The sequence below is a fragment of the Streptopelia decaocto genome (genome assembly GCF_964273445.1).
Source record: "Streptopelia decaocto genome assembly, chromosome: 3".
Taxonomy (NCBI): Eukaryota; Metazoa; Chordata; class Aves; order Columbiformes; family Columbidae; genus Streptopelia; species Streptopelia decaocto.
Window position 1 is genome coordinate 8,028,463 of NC_138656.1, and position 15,738 is coordinate 8,044,200.

Consider the following 15,738-nt stretch of genomic DNA (forward strand, 5'->3'; position numbering starts at 1 on the left):
CTTGCAGATTTCTGACAGTAAAACTGATGTAACACACCACAGGAATGGTGAGCTAGCCAGCTGCATGTTACATAGGAAAACTTAACTAAGATGAAATCCTAGAAACAATCTTCTGCATTAACTTCTTTCATAGACTTCTCCTAGACTGCAGAAATAATTCTTCAAAGTGAAAAAAATAAACAGACCAAACTCAAATTAAATCTATACCGCAGACAGAAGTAGTGTTGTCAGCACTTTGGCAGAAGTTTCCAGATAACAGGCTTCAATGCTACCAGATTTCCAGCTGTCAGTCAGTTATAGCTCTGCAATTTTATTCTGCAACAATTGGCATACTTTGGTTTATCTTGTTTGTACATGTGAACTGAGAGCACATCAGCAAAAAATACGTATGATACATAAATTAACAGAGAAACTTCTGGTAAAATTAAAAAGTGTAAGACAGACCTTCACCTTGAGTTCAGCTTCTGTGATATCCTTGGCCCACGATGTCATAGCTCTCCACCATTTTAGAAATGTTGCAATGATTAAATCCAGGCTTTTTCTGGCACGGGAGGGCTATTATTCTAAGCTACCTGGAAGCACAACTTTCCCAAGGTAAATACTCATGCTCATATTCATGCCAAATAGGGCAGCAGTTTTCTCAGGTCCTAGCAAGCCTTGTAGCAATTCAGCTGAAATTCAGCTGAGTGGGTCATCAAGGAAGAGCCTGCAGATGGAGGGAGTTGCTTTTATAAGGAAGAACAGCCAGTGTCTTGCAGGCTCCATATCCTGAGTGAATGTTGCTGCCCAGGACCACAGCTCCTCTTTCACAGACAGCAGCAGTGATAGAAAGGATGAGGACAGGTTAACAGCTTATTGTGGGGAAGGTGTAAATGGCATTTGTGCCCTTGTGGCCAGGAAGGCCAATGGCATCCTGGGGTGTATTAGAAGGGGGTGGTTAGTAGGTGCAGAGAGGTTCTCCTTCCCCTCTACTCTGCCCTGGTGAGACCACACCTGGAATATTGTGTCCAGTTCTGGGCCCCTCAGTTCCAGAAGGACAGGGAACTGCTGGAGAAAGTCCAGCGCAGGGCAACAAAGATGATGGAGTGGAGCATCTCCCTTATGAGAAAAGGCTGAGGGAGCCGGGGCTCTTTAGCTTGGAGGAGACTGAGGGGTGACCTCCTTAATGTTTATAAATATATAAAAGGTGAGTGTCACGAGGATGGAGCCAGGCTCTTCTCAGTGACAACCAATGATAGGACAAGGGGTAATGGATACAAACTGAAACACAGGAGGCTCCATTTAAATTTGAGGAGAAACTTCTTCATGGTGAGGGTGACAGACACTGGAACAGGCTGCCCAGGTGGGTTGTGGAGTCTCCTTCTCTGCAGACATTCAAAACCCACCTGGACACCTTCCTGTGTAACCTCATCTGGGTGTTCCTGCTCCGGCAGGGGGATTGGACTGGATGAGCTTTCAAGGTCCCTTCCAATCTCCAGCATTCTGTGATTCTGTGATTATCAGCTGCTGTATGCTTCTCTCCTAGATGTAAATCAAGCAGAGAGAAGTGTGGCTTGATAGTTTTGCATTATTTCTGCCTAAATAAAAGATTATTCATGAGGTATTTGTTGAGTACCCACACCACCACGGATGACAGCACTGATACTGTGTGTGTAAAGCAAAACAGTCCCATCAACTTCTCCTTGCACAACAAGTGCTTTGTTAACACAGCAAACATTTGCTCCCAGTAAAGGAGACCCAAGATTTTAGCAGTTCTCTGAAAGCAATGTTTTGAATTTCTTCCATCCAGGACAACTCTGGTGAATATTCATAAAGCTTGAGTCACTACAAAACTGTTGCTGTGACAGTCTGATGCATTATTCAATCAGCAGCATGTAATTTCCAGCCAAGTTTGTTCTTTACACACCTTTTTTCTAATTAGTGTTTCCATTTTGGGGTAGAACTGCAAAACCGATAACAGGACACGATACGCCAAGCTTAAATACATGTTAATTTTTATCCATCACAACATCAAAAAATGCTGACAATGTGTCAACCCAGCTGAAAATGCAAAGCACTCATATCTGAGGGCTTTTATATGAGAGACTTCAAACTTTTTCTCATGAAGTGTCCAGCTTTCATTTTCATAATAAAGACTGAAACAAATACACAGAATCTTTCAGAGTCACTTTTTCACTATATTTAGGTAGCAGTTACCAATTTCAGACTGCTGAGTAAAAGGATCCAAGAGCAAGTTATTAGTCATGATTACTACAGCTGCCATCCTGCATGAGGCTTGTATTAGATCACTAGAGTTTGCAAGAGGTTTTATGTTTAGCACAGCTACTACAGGTTTTGTTATCTCCTCCCATCAGACTGTATCTTAAAAATAAATGATACTGCTAAAGTCTCCATGCCCTAACTCAAGTTTGGGAGGTTTCACTAGCTTCAGCTGAGGCTCTGTCAATTGTTTTGCAGATGCAGAGAGATCCTCAGTGATTCCAGAGTAACAGACTATCAGAAAACCTTGTTTCTTACATTCTTCCTATAAAAGATATGAACAGAGATTCTGTAAAATGAAGCTGTAAGGTTTGTAATACAAGGCTTTCACATGCCAGCAGAGGTTGGTTTCCATTCGGTTAAGAGCACCTGCCTCCCTTGCTATGTGAAATGTTGATGCATGTGCTATGTTGAACAGTTCTATTCTTCTACAGTCTTCATGTAAAGCTTTGGTTAAAGAATGACGTGGCACACTGTAAATGCAAACCTCTCTGTGAGACCTGAAACAAGTGCTGTGGCTTTCACAATCCAAAACACTGAGCGTTGCCTGAATAGCTGCATCAACCCCAAACCACAAAGCAGCAGTATAATGAGTCTCACAACACTCATGTTTTCCCTTAGCTCTACAAAGCTCCCAAGCGATGGCTGGAAAGTCCCATTAGTGCAGCTAATCCAGATTTTTGGCTAGGAGAGACAGGTGCTCCTGCCCATGGGCCTTCCCTGCTGCATGCTTGGCAGCTTTCACCGGCATTCCCTGGATCGCTTCCTTTTCCCCTCTTCCTGACATCAGCGTTTAAGGCTTCAAATCCCTGTGAGCCCTGGATTTCAGCCTCGGGAAGAAAAGGCTGAATTAACCCAGAAGAGCCAAACCGGTCCTCTCTGCCTTGCTTTCTCTGCCCCTGCCTCAAAGTTGTTGACTGTTTCTCTTATTAGTTGACACATCTTAGTTCTGTGCACTCAGGAAGGATAATCCCATGACTGACCTTATACATTATATATAACCTTCTCTGCCTCTTCCTGCAGAATAAATTTACAGGGATTTTAGCTGTATCCCAACTAGAAATGAGAAGAAAATGACCAGCTACCAAAAAAAATAATTAAGTTGGACTACAGAAAGAACTGCTGATGGCCAATGGTGGAGGTCCTGGAGGTGCTTAAAAGGCATACAGATGAGGTTCTTACGGACATGGTTTAGTGCTAGAGTTGGATTATGGTTGGACTTGATGATTTTGAGGATGTCCTCCAACCAAAATGATTCTATTCCATGATTCGATCTGCCACTACAGTGCTCAAGAACTCACACAACTACATAGATTTTTCCCCACTGTGCTCTGAAACTCGCTGAACTTCTCTGTATAATAAGATACACACAACTGAAGAATCATAAGCTTTTGTGAGTTCTCCCACTGCAATCACTGGAGTTTATGTTCTTTTGACTGCAGTGAGCTGCACCACTCAGGTATGGGCACACAGATCTCCACCGGAGACAAGGCTTAAAAACAATGACAGCTTTTCCATCAATTTTGATACCCAAAATCTTAAATTAAAAAAAAAATTCATAACAGCACATCTGCATCAACCAAGTGTAAGGCTTTGATATTTTGTTTGTCCTCATTTGGAGAAAATTGAGCCTCAATGCTGCCATATACAAGTGCTTCATATGCTATTGTTTGTTTCCCTCCCGCAGAGAACAGATACTCCCACTCTCTTTATCCCAAATTGCCAGGAACAGGCTGGTATCCCATCCAGTAACTTCTGCAGCCTTTGAACAATCCTGAGAGAATAATACATTTTCAGTTGATGATGATGATGAAGGCAGCGCAGGCAAGAACCATATGACTGTGCTGGAGGTAAGATGGACCTTCTGCCCATTCTCAGCATGGTAACTGCAAGGTTCAGGTGCCATCTGCTATATGGGAGTGACTGTGACATCGGCGGCAACATCTACATTCAGCTTCAGCGTATGTGCTACAGGGACCAAATGTTCTCAGAAGCTTGAACTGAATCATCACGAGTGAACCCCAGAGGGCCTTTTCTGCAGAGAAATGGCAGCAGCAAGCAATAACATCACAACATACACTATTTTCTGACTATGATGGCACTCTCCTGCTCAGTCTAAGTTGCTATGCCAACAGATTCACCTAAGGTACTTCCACATTTCAGACTTATGGCAGAGAACAAGCCCCGGCCAACTCTATGTATAGAATATTTAGACTAAAGTTGGTGGTGGTTTTATCTGTTTTTGAGGGGGGAAGGTGGTAATTAACTGTATTATTTTTACTTGTGGCTTCAGAGATACTTCTCTGCTTAAATACTACACTACAGGCAAGCTGAACAAATGCAAGAAATACCACTGTGTGAAAATACAACCGCAGTCATCCCCGTTCTGTGCGGAATATACGTGACTGCACTCCACAGGTTTAACATCATTAAAACAAAACGCCTTCATGTGTCTTTCGGTTCTATTGCAGACTGAACACTGTTCAAGATGCTTGCAACATTTTGTCTATAAGAACAAGGCAACAGTCATATATTAATGTGCTGGTTGCCTTATTTACAAATACACAACGCTTACACTGAACTTTGCTGCCCTTGAGGAAGATGGTTAAGAAACCTTAAAAAGGTGCCAAATGCACTCGAGGTACAAAGTTCCACCAAATCGTGTGGAGTTAATATGAGTTTTCTCTGTGAAGACAGTGTAAGGTAGGACAGCAAAACTGAGAGACAGATTTCACCATCACTGTTCCCATCCACTTGTTCTAAAAATTGTATTAATTTTATTTTTCAGGTCCTTCATTTCTGCATGCTACAAATCTTGATGTAAGCCAATAATTTGTGTGGAGAAACAATGCAATTACTTAAATAGCCACCTAGTTTTCACTTTTGCAATACATCCAGTAAAACATCCTGTTCTAGCTTTCTGGAGACAAAGACAAGAACTCACATACTCATATGTATGTTCACACATGCAAGCACATGCAACAATAAGCATTTTAATGTGTTAAACATTAGTCCTATTTTAAAAACTATTTACAAATAAAAAGGGCCAAAACTCAAGTTAACGGCAAGTTCAAGTATCAAATCCAGAAAAATCTCTCTTTCATGTGCTCATCACAACTGTTATGCAAACACCTGCTATTCCACAATTCAAGTTTGGTTTACTCCACATAGAAATGAAAGATTAAAGAAGGATGCTGTGAAAAAGTAGGCTGGCTCTATATTACATCAGATCAGTTATGAGTTACCTGCTGTATAGCCCCTTTGATGCAGAATTCCTGGAAGAGGACAAGGTTTAATGCAATCTGCATCCAGTAACCCAAACTGGTACTTTAAATAATCACTGTAAAAATACCAGAACTTCCCACTGCAACATTCTGTTTCATCCACGGTTTACAAACTTTCAAACAAGACTTTGTTTAAAGTGAGAACGAACTAAGTATTAGTCATTAATTACAGTAAAGAATAAATACCCAGCTCTGCTCAGTTTTCTCCCCTGTATTTTCAGCATTATTTCAATTCCCACCACTCCAGTAGAAGAAAATTAACTGCTGAAGATTCAGGGATTTGAAGCAACATTCTTCCAGCTCGCAGTTGCTTCACGGGCATCACTGCCATGTGAATACTAAAAGCACAGTCAAAAATTTACTTTACTTTTGTTCTTCATAGTATATCAGAATGAATCATGGAACTTACACTAATTTCCTTTCCACCTCCCGTGGATTCTCTGGTGTTCTAATATTAGGCTTAAACTCCTATTGCAGCCTCTCTGTCATTATGGACACTGATTTCAAGCACTGTAGTCTGTTCAGATATGTAATTTCATAAAACTCAAAACAACTCAGCATTGGACCTCAGCCTCTCTTTTGATTTTCATGAAAAACATTTAGTATTGGTGGGGGGAGAAGGGGTGCAGAGGAGGAAGAAGAGCAAGACAAACTGTGCTTAGCACAAACTTCAATTTCTTAAGAAACCAGCCTAGATCTGCCAGAGAGGAAAAAGCAGCAATCAAAAATACTCCAGGCAATCACTAGATGGTGCTACTAAGAGGAAATATTAATATGTACCATGAAGGAACTTCAAAAACCCAGGAGGCATCTGTAAACCCTGTGAAAAATCCTCCCCATCCAATTTGTAGCTGTGTAGCTGTTTCCCATTTCAAAGATAACTCCAAACTGTATCTAAATGAGCAGATACATCATAAATTTCTAAAGACGCAACTGAATCGCACTTCACCGTTACATATCACAAAGAATGAGCCAAATCGCACGCTTCTGTAACCAAAGTTATGTCCGTGTTGCTGTGTGCCACAAGCTAGAACCTAGCCAGCTCTGAACAACATTGTAATTTAGCATTTTGCCAGTTAACAGGATCCCGATACCCAAACTCAGCGTTTTTCCCGCAGTGGCTCAGCACACTCTGTGCTGTCTCAGTCCTCTAAATGGCAATGAATCTGACTTGGTAAATTTAAATCTTCAGTGTGATGCTAAATGATCTGTCGCTCCCCACCCCCTCTAAAGTGCTTCATCCTCAAGGGAATAACATCAGCATTTATGGAAGTAAATGCCTCGGGGTTTTGCTAATGAGCTGGAGCCTTCCACCTTCAGATCACAAGCATGAACTCTATTCAGCTCAAGGGTAAAAATACTGTTTCTAGCAGAAATTCGATAAAAAGATGAGTTCTAGTTGCATCTTCTCCATCACAAATTCATCTTTCTGGATCCTCTGCAGTTGTATTTTCCAAGTCAGACAAGGCTTTGAGCTCTGCAGAGCCTTCGACCGAGGACCCCCAACTGTAGCAAGATCCAAAAGCAGATACAGATCTTCAGGATATACAAAACAGATTATCACACTTAGGAAAGGAAAAAATAAAAACAATTTTTTAAAAAAAGAACTAATGTAAGTTCTATGTACTGCCCCAAATACTGAGGTTTTTCAGCAAAGAGCTACTGAAAGCAAGATCTGTATAAATATCAGCTGCTTTAGACCCCTTTAACACTAAAGATTCCACTGTGGCCACATTATATTATTTAAACTACCTAGTTTTGCCTGCACACAAACAGCCATAACTGATATACATCTTTAGAAAGAATTCCAATAGAACATCTCAAGACCTTGCTCTGAGAAAAAAATACCAGGGACCATGGTCTTGAATTCCAGCATCTGCAAACACCTACAGAGCCTGTGCCCTTTTTTCCTGCTAATTTAACATCACAGTATTATGCCCCGACGTTGCTCCTCGTCACTGCAGAGGTTCCTCTCTTCCACAGGAGGGAGCTTTTCTCTTGCAAAGACTAAAATCTCTTTCGCAGTTCTCATTTTGGAAACGTGCAGGAGCTCTAAACCGTTCTGGAGGGCGCGAGGCCTGACAGCTTCCATGCAGGATTAACAAAGATTCAGAAAATTAAGGAAATAAAACACCCAGAAAGGCAATGATTTATAAGCTAAACCATTCTTGGACTCTTGTGTTATATCACACTATTGCTCCTCCCCACCCCATCCCTCCACCTATATTTAAATTACTTATATAGCAGAAAAACCTGATAATGTCAAGTTCAACACTGTTTATGTCCAGATTTATCTGACATACACAAACTTCACTCATGTGACCAAAGGTATCAGCTATCCAGACAGTACTAGGAGAGGAACAATAAATCACAGTAATTCAAAGAATCCTGAGAAGAAATTTGGCCTAGAGGATGAAAGAAATAACTGAATACAGATTTGAAAAAATATATTAAAGGACACAAATGAAAGCAATCTTCTTTCTGGATAACCATTTATTAATCTAGCAAGTGACATTCAGCATTTACTAGGATTAACCCGGATGGCTGCTTCTTTTAGAAAAATCAACTCACTTCTATCATTCAAAATTCTGTGCCCTGCTTGTTCTAGAGCTCTGAGCTGCAATTTCTATCACAGTAACACTGTGCTATGATCACTTCTCAATTGCTGCTTATACTACTGTTTTATTAGTGGTGAAAAATATACAAAAATTAAAACAAAATAAATCACAAAACACAGAAGTGACAAGCCAAGTGGGAGCAATGCGTAAGCTGTGCTGTTCTCACCATCTAATAGCTAGAGAATTTCATATTCCCTGCTGCCTAAGTTCTAGTCCAATGGGTATATCCCCCTCCTGATGCATTTAGCTAATTCCCATCGTCAACAGTGGGAATAACACGCACACAAAGGGGACAATGAGCCCTCTGAGGCCTGTTGCAGTAGTAATTTCAAAATATCAGGGTAAACATATTTTGCATGTGATAGGTAATAAGGCTGTTTTTTAGACATCAGTTTCTGTGTCTCAGAAGGGTTTGTGCATTCAGAGCACTAGAGAGACACTTCTCACCTGGCTACCAGCTTTGTAGGAGTTTCAAGAAACGGTTCTGCCATGAATAACTAACTGCTATTTATACAGATCTATATATACAGACCTACACACACAGATCTAACTGCAGGTCAAAGCTCTGTAGAGCAAAATGGGGTAGAAAGTATTAGGCAAAATACATCAGGCTGGGCACAGAGTGGCTGGAGAGCAGTCAGGCAGAAAGGGACCTGGGGGTACTAATTGACAGGAAGCTCAACATGAGCCATCAGTGTGCCCACGTGGCCAAGAAGGCCAATGGTATCCTGTCCTGTATCAAAAACAGTGTGGTCAGCAGGACAAGGGAAGTGATCCTTCCCCTGTACTCCGCACTGGTGAGGCCAGACCTGGAGTATTGTGTTCAGTTCTGGGCCCCTCCGTTCAGGAAAGACATTGAAGTGCTAGGGCAGGTCCAGAGAAGAGCAACGAGACTGGTGAAGAGACTTGAACACAAGACCTCTGGGGAGAGGCTGAGGGAGCTGGGGTTGTTTAGTCTGGAGAAGAGGAGGCTTAGAGGTGACCTCATCACTCTCTGTAACTATCTGAAGGGAAGTTATAGCCAGGTGGGGATTGGTCTCTTCTCCCAGGCAGTCAGCAATAGGACAAGGGGGCATGGGCTTAAACTCTGCCAGGGGAAATTTAGGCTGGATATTAGAAAGAAATTCTTTGCAGAGAGAGTGGTCAGGCTTTGGAATGGCTGCCCAGGGAGGTGCTGGACTCACTGTCCCTGGAGGTTTTTAAACTGAGATTGGACATGGCACTTAGTGCCATGATCTAGTCAATGGACTGGAGCTGGACCAAGGGTTGGACTTGATGATCTCTGAGGTCCTTTCCAGCCCAGTTGATTCTGTGATTTTCTGCTCCAAATGTCATACAATCTTGATTTATGACTAGCCACATAAAAAATAGCACATGCTGCTCAAAACTCTTTCCTCCTATTAAAGTCTTAAATAAATATTATAAGTCTTCCCTGTCTTCAATACTTGCCATCACTTCAAAGCCAGCTATGGTATAAGCACACGTGCTGCGTTTTGGCTTACACATAATCAACAGTAGTAAAGATAGATTGAACTGCAGGTCATGGTCAGCTAAACAGAAGGTTAAATGTTAAGTCTGAAAAGCCAGCTCTGGTGTGATAACTTAGTGGTGTTAATTTATTTTTTCTTAAATCAAAGCCTTATCTAACATTTTAGAAAAACAAACAAACAAAAAAAGCCAAAACGCATCCAAATTGCAGACCACATCAGATCACACTCTATGCTCACAGTAATTGTTCAGAACAAAACTTCACCTGTTCACAGGCAGTTAACCCTGCAAAACTATCATGCTATGTGACAAATGTAAATTGCTAAAAGAATATCAATAATGAAACAAAAAAGGTCAGAGAGCATATCTTCATATCTTGAGAAAAGACTAAGTCCCTATGCAAGAAAAGGCACCCAGAGAGTTTTGTTTGTATAACACTTAATAAGTCCCAGAGGGAAAAGGGACAGTTGTGTAAAGCTGCCTCGGTTGCCGCCCCCCCCCCCCCTTTTTTTTTTTTTCATAATTACATCTGTTACTGATGTTTCATAAAATGAAACATCCAGAGAATCTCCTGGAAGTTCGGTGTGAATACTGATACAGCTTGAACATAGAAAGCAGATAAAAAAGCATCCTCAGTGATACATTTTGGCATGTAGCAAAGATCATTTCCTTAGGTCAAGTAAAAGTCCTTACTGAGGAACATCACATTTTCATCACTCATTTGACTTATTTTGAGTACAATGACTTAAAGTGAACTTGACATCGAGTTTCCTAGCAAGACTGGTAGCTTACAAAGACAACATGTCAATATTTACACTCATTCCATGACTCTTTTTCTGTTTCTTTAAGCAGATGATTTTTTCCCCGTATTTGAAAATAAATTGTGGGCTTTTTAAAGATCCTGAAAAACATAAATCCTCTTACAACTTGAAACTGCAACTGAGAAACACAAAACACTGGAGCAGAATTTAGTTTAAGATAAAAAGGCAAAGGACAGAATACAAGGTAGGTAATTAGAATTCAAGTCTGGGAAACAAGAACTTAGTTTCACTCCAGTTCCAATAGTCACCCATATAAACTGATCCAGAACATTTTAACCAAAGCTCGATACCTAGATATACAGCTTGAATTTCAGAATTGCCGAATGTCTATCTGCTTTACTTCACTTGAAAGAAAAAGGGACATTAGAAGTTGTAAGAATAGAAAAATAACTGACAGTTCTGAGAAGGTAACAATTGTCCCTTGTTATTTAAATCATTTCCTAATATTAAAGTTTAGGAAAGCACATGCCAACTAAAAACTTATCAAAGCTTTTTCATTTTCAAGCATATTTAGTAGAAATCAAATATTTGCACACAAAAATTTAACTCAATGTTTGAGATGCTTAATTTATTCGATCTAGTAGCTGGAAATTTTGTTGCAGAAAAATTTCCACAACTGTTTTGATCTAAAGAGCTATTTCATAACTAAGATTGTATGTAACTAAGCAACATTATAGATTACTTACCTAGTGCGCTATGTATCACACCTGTAAAATTATTATGGCTCCCAGACATAAGACTAATAAACAGTGATTTTTTTTTTCAATATTGCTTTCTAATAAGATGAAAGATTAAAAGTGTCATTTGGCTCTTCAAGGTTCTCTTGGCTTCAAGCCTCTTATTCCAAATTAGAAAAAACAAAAGGGTAGGGTATGATCCTTACTAAGTTACATATCTACTTAACCCTGCACATCGATGAGTACCAGACTTTTTATCCCAATGTGGTTCTTTTTTGTGCTACCTGGCACAGGAGCCATGTCCAAATTTTAACTCAAGAAAAAGGGGATGTGACTGGAGAGCCCAAATACAGTCAATTCGACTCCTGCCTGGCAAAGCAAGCACAAAACACAAGCATAGAAAACCAGAACAGTTATCAGGACATCTCTGTTAATATAATTAATAATTAATAAATAATAAAAAGACTGTTAATTATATTTGAGTGTGAAACTTGGATCTCAGCAACTACAGCACCTCCAGTTTAGGAGCAAAGTCAATATATTGATTTGGAAGCTCACTTGTATGGATATCATTACAACATACATGAAGCTTTCAAGAACGCATTGAAACCTTTCAGAGGTTTTACAATGCAGAATGGCTTTATTTAAGTTATTTGACCTGCCTGGTAGAAGAGAGCATTTACAACATTCTATGTGATGCGCTGCCATTTCTGAGTAATGTGCATCTGTGAAATATCAATGGAGACAAAAGTGTTTTTATCTTCCATACTTTGAACACAAATAATGAAATAAGAGCAGGAGCTTGCAAACACGGCCACGTTGAACTAAAAGTTGTCGACAAAAATACCTGATACTTAAGGAAAAAATATTTAGAAAGCATATAAGCATCTTCACTGATATTTAAAAGATATTGATCATATTGAAGCAGAGGAACTAAAATTGATCCCGTTTTGGTAGTGCACATCCTCCCTGATACACAAGTATTGGAATTACTCCAAATTGCTTTTAATCATATTTATAATAGGAAATAATAGTAGAACAAAAATAGATCAGCAAAAGTAATTGACAGTAGAAAAAAGGCGCTGAGTCCCGTTGTGATAAAAGGTTTCAGACCCCATCAGGTTCATTGGGATTTGAAATTATACAAACCTTGCTGGGTCTGGCCATAACTATTATATTTCCAATCCTAACACCATTCTGTGAACTTTTGCACATGTTTTTGTGACACACCAGAAAGTCAGCAAAATAATCCCCCAAACTACTACTTGTCTCAGCTTTTCAGGAACTGAAAACTGGGGAGAAATAAGGAAAAAAAAAAAAAGTCCATAGTATCAGAAATAAAATTCTGATTCTTGCACACTAATATTCGATATTTGGTTGTCCAGTCTTTAAAAAGTTGAGCCCTCCAGCTGAAGCCTTTTATACAAGTGGGACAATAAAGTGTTGGTCCTTTATGGATTTTTGGTGTTTAACAAAAATGAGATTTATCTTCCCTTCTATAAAGATAACAAATAAATAATCTCTCTCCTCTGTGGCCTGTTTTCACACAAGGAACTTAATGTATTCAAGAATTTCACTTGTCAAATGCAGCTGACCATCACTGCATACACCTTGTTCTTAAAGCTCAGTAAAAAAGGCTTCTCAAAATGTCAGCAGCAGTCATACTCCTTCCCTTGGCTGTAACGTGTTTTTTGGGTTTTGGCTTGGGGTTTGTTTTCCTGAAGATCAAATAGCTGCTGGCTTTCACACACCAGCAAAATACAGCTATCTGCAAGATTTTCAAACAAAAAAGGGGTGTGTGAATGCGTAATACAGAACAGTTCTGGCCATAATGTGAGCTCCATTGCAGCTCACTGCCAGCACACCTTAACCCTCAGCCAGGAGGACCACATTTAGTCTTTCTATGCATTCCCTGAAAGAATAACAAGAACTCAAATCTTCCAGTAACAGCTTTCTTTTCATCAGCAGTGCCAGAAATTGAATGTGCACGATTCTTCTAGGAGGCTACCAGATCACTCGATCTGGTTAACAAGACAAAAACCTTGCACAGAACTAACACCACATATGGAGAGCCGCACACTTCAGTTTTCTTACATCTACGTTCTTTTTTAAACAGCGCTCAGAACACGCACATGATGTTTTTATTAGAGCTGCAGTCAAGGACACATCAGCTATAATGAAACAGTAAAATTTAACTGCTGCCAACAACATTCTGCTTCAGTCTACAGTCAGTTTGAGCTTCTGCCCAACGTCCACTTGCTATCAGGCTCCCATAGAGCGATGCTGAGCTGCTTTGTCAAGAGTCTTAAAGTTTATTTTGCTTTTACTGCAACTCTTCATTATGCAGTTGCGCAGTAGTAAACATGACCTTAACATCCAGTGGAAGTTTGGCAACAACTCGATTGCAAGTGTAATCTACAACAGCCACAGAAGTGAAGCCAACAGCAGAGTTACAGCTCTGAAAAACTCAGACTATAAATGGCTATAGGAGATCACATTTCACAGTGCAGTTTGCTTGCGTGATTAACTGTAGTGCTTTGTTACACCTGCAAATCATTTATCTTTTTGCAAATACTGCAGAAACAATGTAGATGCCCCAGTACCTGTCTTCAAATCAGGTAACAGTAGAGGAACAGCAATAAATCAGTGGTGCTGCTCGAAACATCCACAGTTAAATGCGCAAGTCTCCATGGAATCAGGACCTTGAATGGAGAAGTGATGATCTAAAGTTCACTGGAAAATAAAACAGCACCGTAATTTTAAAGGCTTAAAGTGAAGGCGCAGTTAACATAACAGATAAAAAGTAAAAGCCCTCAGGTTTTTAGGATAAATGTTTCAGAAGCTGAGTCTGTAAAGTTTTGTAGTTACAAAACACATTCTATTACAATGTTTTAAAAGACAGAGGGAGTAGCAGAAAAGGAATATCTCTAAGATTTATTTACAAATAGGCTATAGAGATAGCTACCCTGTTTCCCCAAAAATAAGCCCTAGCATGATTTTTCAGGATTTTTGAGGATGCTTAAAATACAAGTCCTACTCCAAAAATAAGTCCTAGTTACAGTTCATTTTAAAAAGTCAATTTAAACAGTGTCCAGGCAGCTACACATGTAAAAAAGTAAAATTAACTGGCAATAGAATGCAACAGAACAGATGTGACAGAATGTGATCACATGACTATATTTGAATAAATTCTGATTTTTTTTTATTAAGAATAAATAAATAAATAAATAAGACATCCCCTGGAAATAAGCCCCAACACATTTTTTTTTAGCAAAAATTAATATAGACCCTGTCTTATTTTCAGGGAAACATGGTCACTACTACCCTTCCCGCTGTTAAAAAGAAAGCTGAAGTAAAAAGATCAGGCATCTCAGAAAGCAATTGTCTAGGTACAGATAAAAAGAGTATAAGACTGAAAATAAAGATATGCGTCTCTGAAGTCAACATTCTGATAAAATTCTGTGGCCACTTTTCAGAAGTCAGCATATGAGACATCAAATTTCCATCCTTTTAGCATTTTCCTTTCTCAGCACATCACTTCAGTATAGGCAGTAGATATACTTGGCACAGGAATGTACTGCTAAAGTCACAAAAACACTTCAAAATTAATATGGGTTAGATCATTTCCTCACTTAAGCTGGCTTAACGCCCAACCCAATACCTGTTTTTCAACCATTCCAGCTGCAGCATAGTCAGGCCCTAAACAAGTAGCTTCAGTGGCAGCTTTTCAAATCAGCCTAATTTGTAGTTGTCACTCCCCACACTTCTCACAATCACACATTCATGACTCTCCCCAGTGCTCATGCAATCATTGTGGTCAGCCAGCTCAGAAGGACAATTTGGTGTACATTAATTTTTGGGGAGGTTATTTTTCAGGCACACTAGCCCTCTGTTTCCACCACGCTTGCAGCCACAGGAGTACGAATAGTGGCACAAGATGTGCCCCAAACGAATGCACCAACAGCATCTTCATACAGAAGGTTCAGGCCCCGGCTCACCGCAGTATTTGCAACCCTGCTCAGCAAAGCACAGCAACTTCAGGCCTCAGTTACTATGGTGATGAGCATGGAATAAATGTTTATGTATAATTAGATAAATTCTCCCTTCAAGAAAGCAGTTGTCCTCCTCACAGGCAGCTACGCATATTTTTTTTAACTAAACAGACATATAAAAAGTATTAAAATTCAAGCTTAATGGTCACTGTTATTCATTAACAAGTTATTGATAATTTAAACCTATGGCAAGACTTAAAGCACATGAAAAATTAGCCAATGAGCATCCCATCTCTTCTGAAAACTAAATTGCTAAACTTCCTAGAGCTTAACTTAATGCTTGGTTTTATAGATTTTAGGTTTTTGCTTAAGAAAAACAGGAATGATTGATAAAAATATCTATTTAACAAAGCTTAAGAGATACTTATAAATTTTTTTTTTAAAGTATGAGTCCTCTTCTTCTATGCAATCACTAACTAAATCACCCCTACTTGTAAAATACAAGCAGTATTTTCTAACACTGAGCTTATTGTGAAAGCAGTAAGCTGACATGAACAAGTTAATTTAGCTGAAATGCTTAGTTCATAAATTCATGAGTA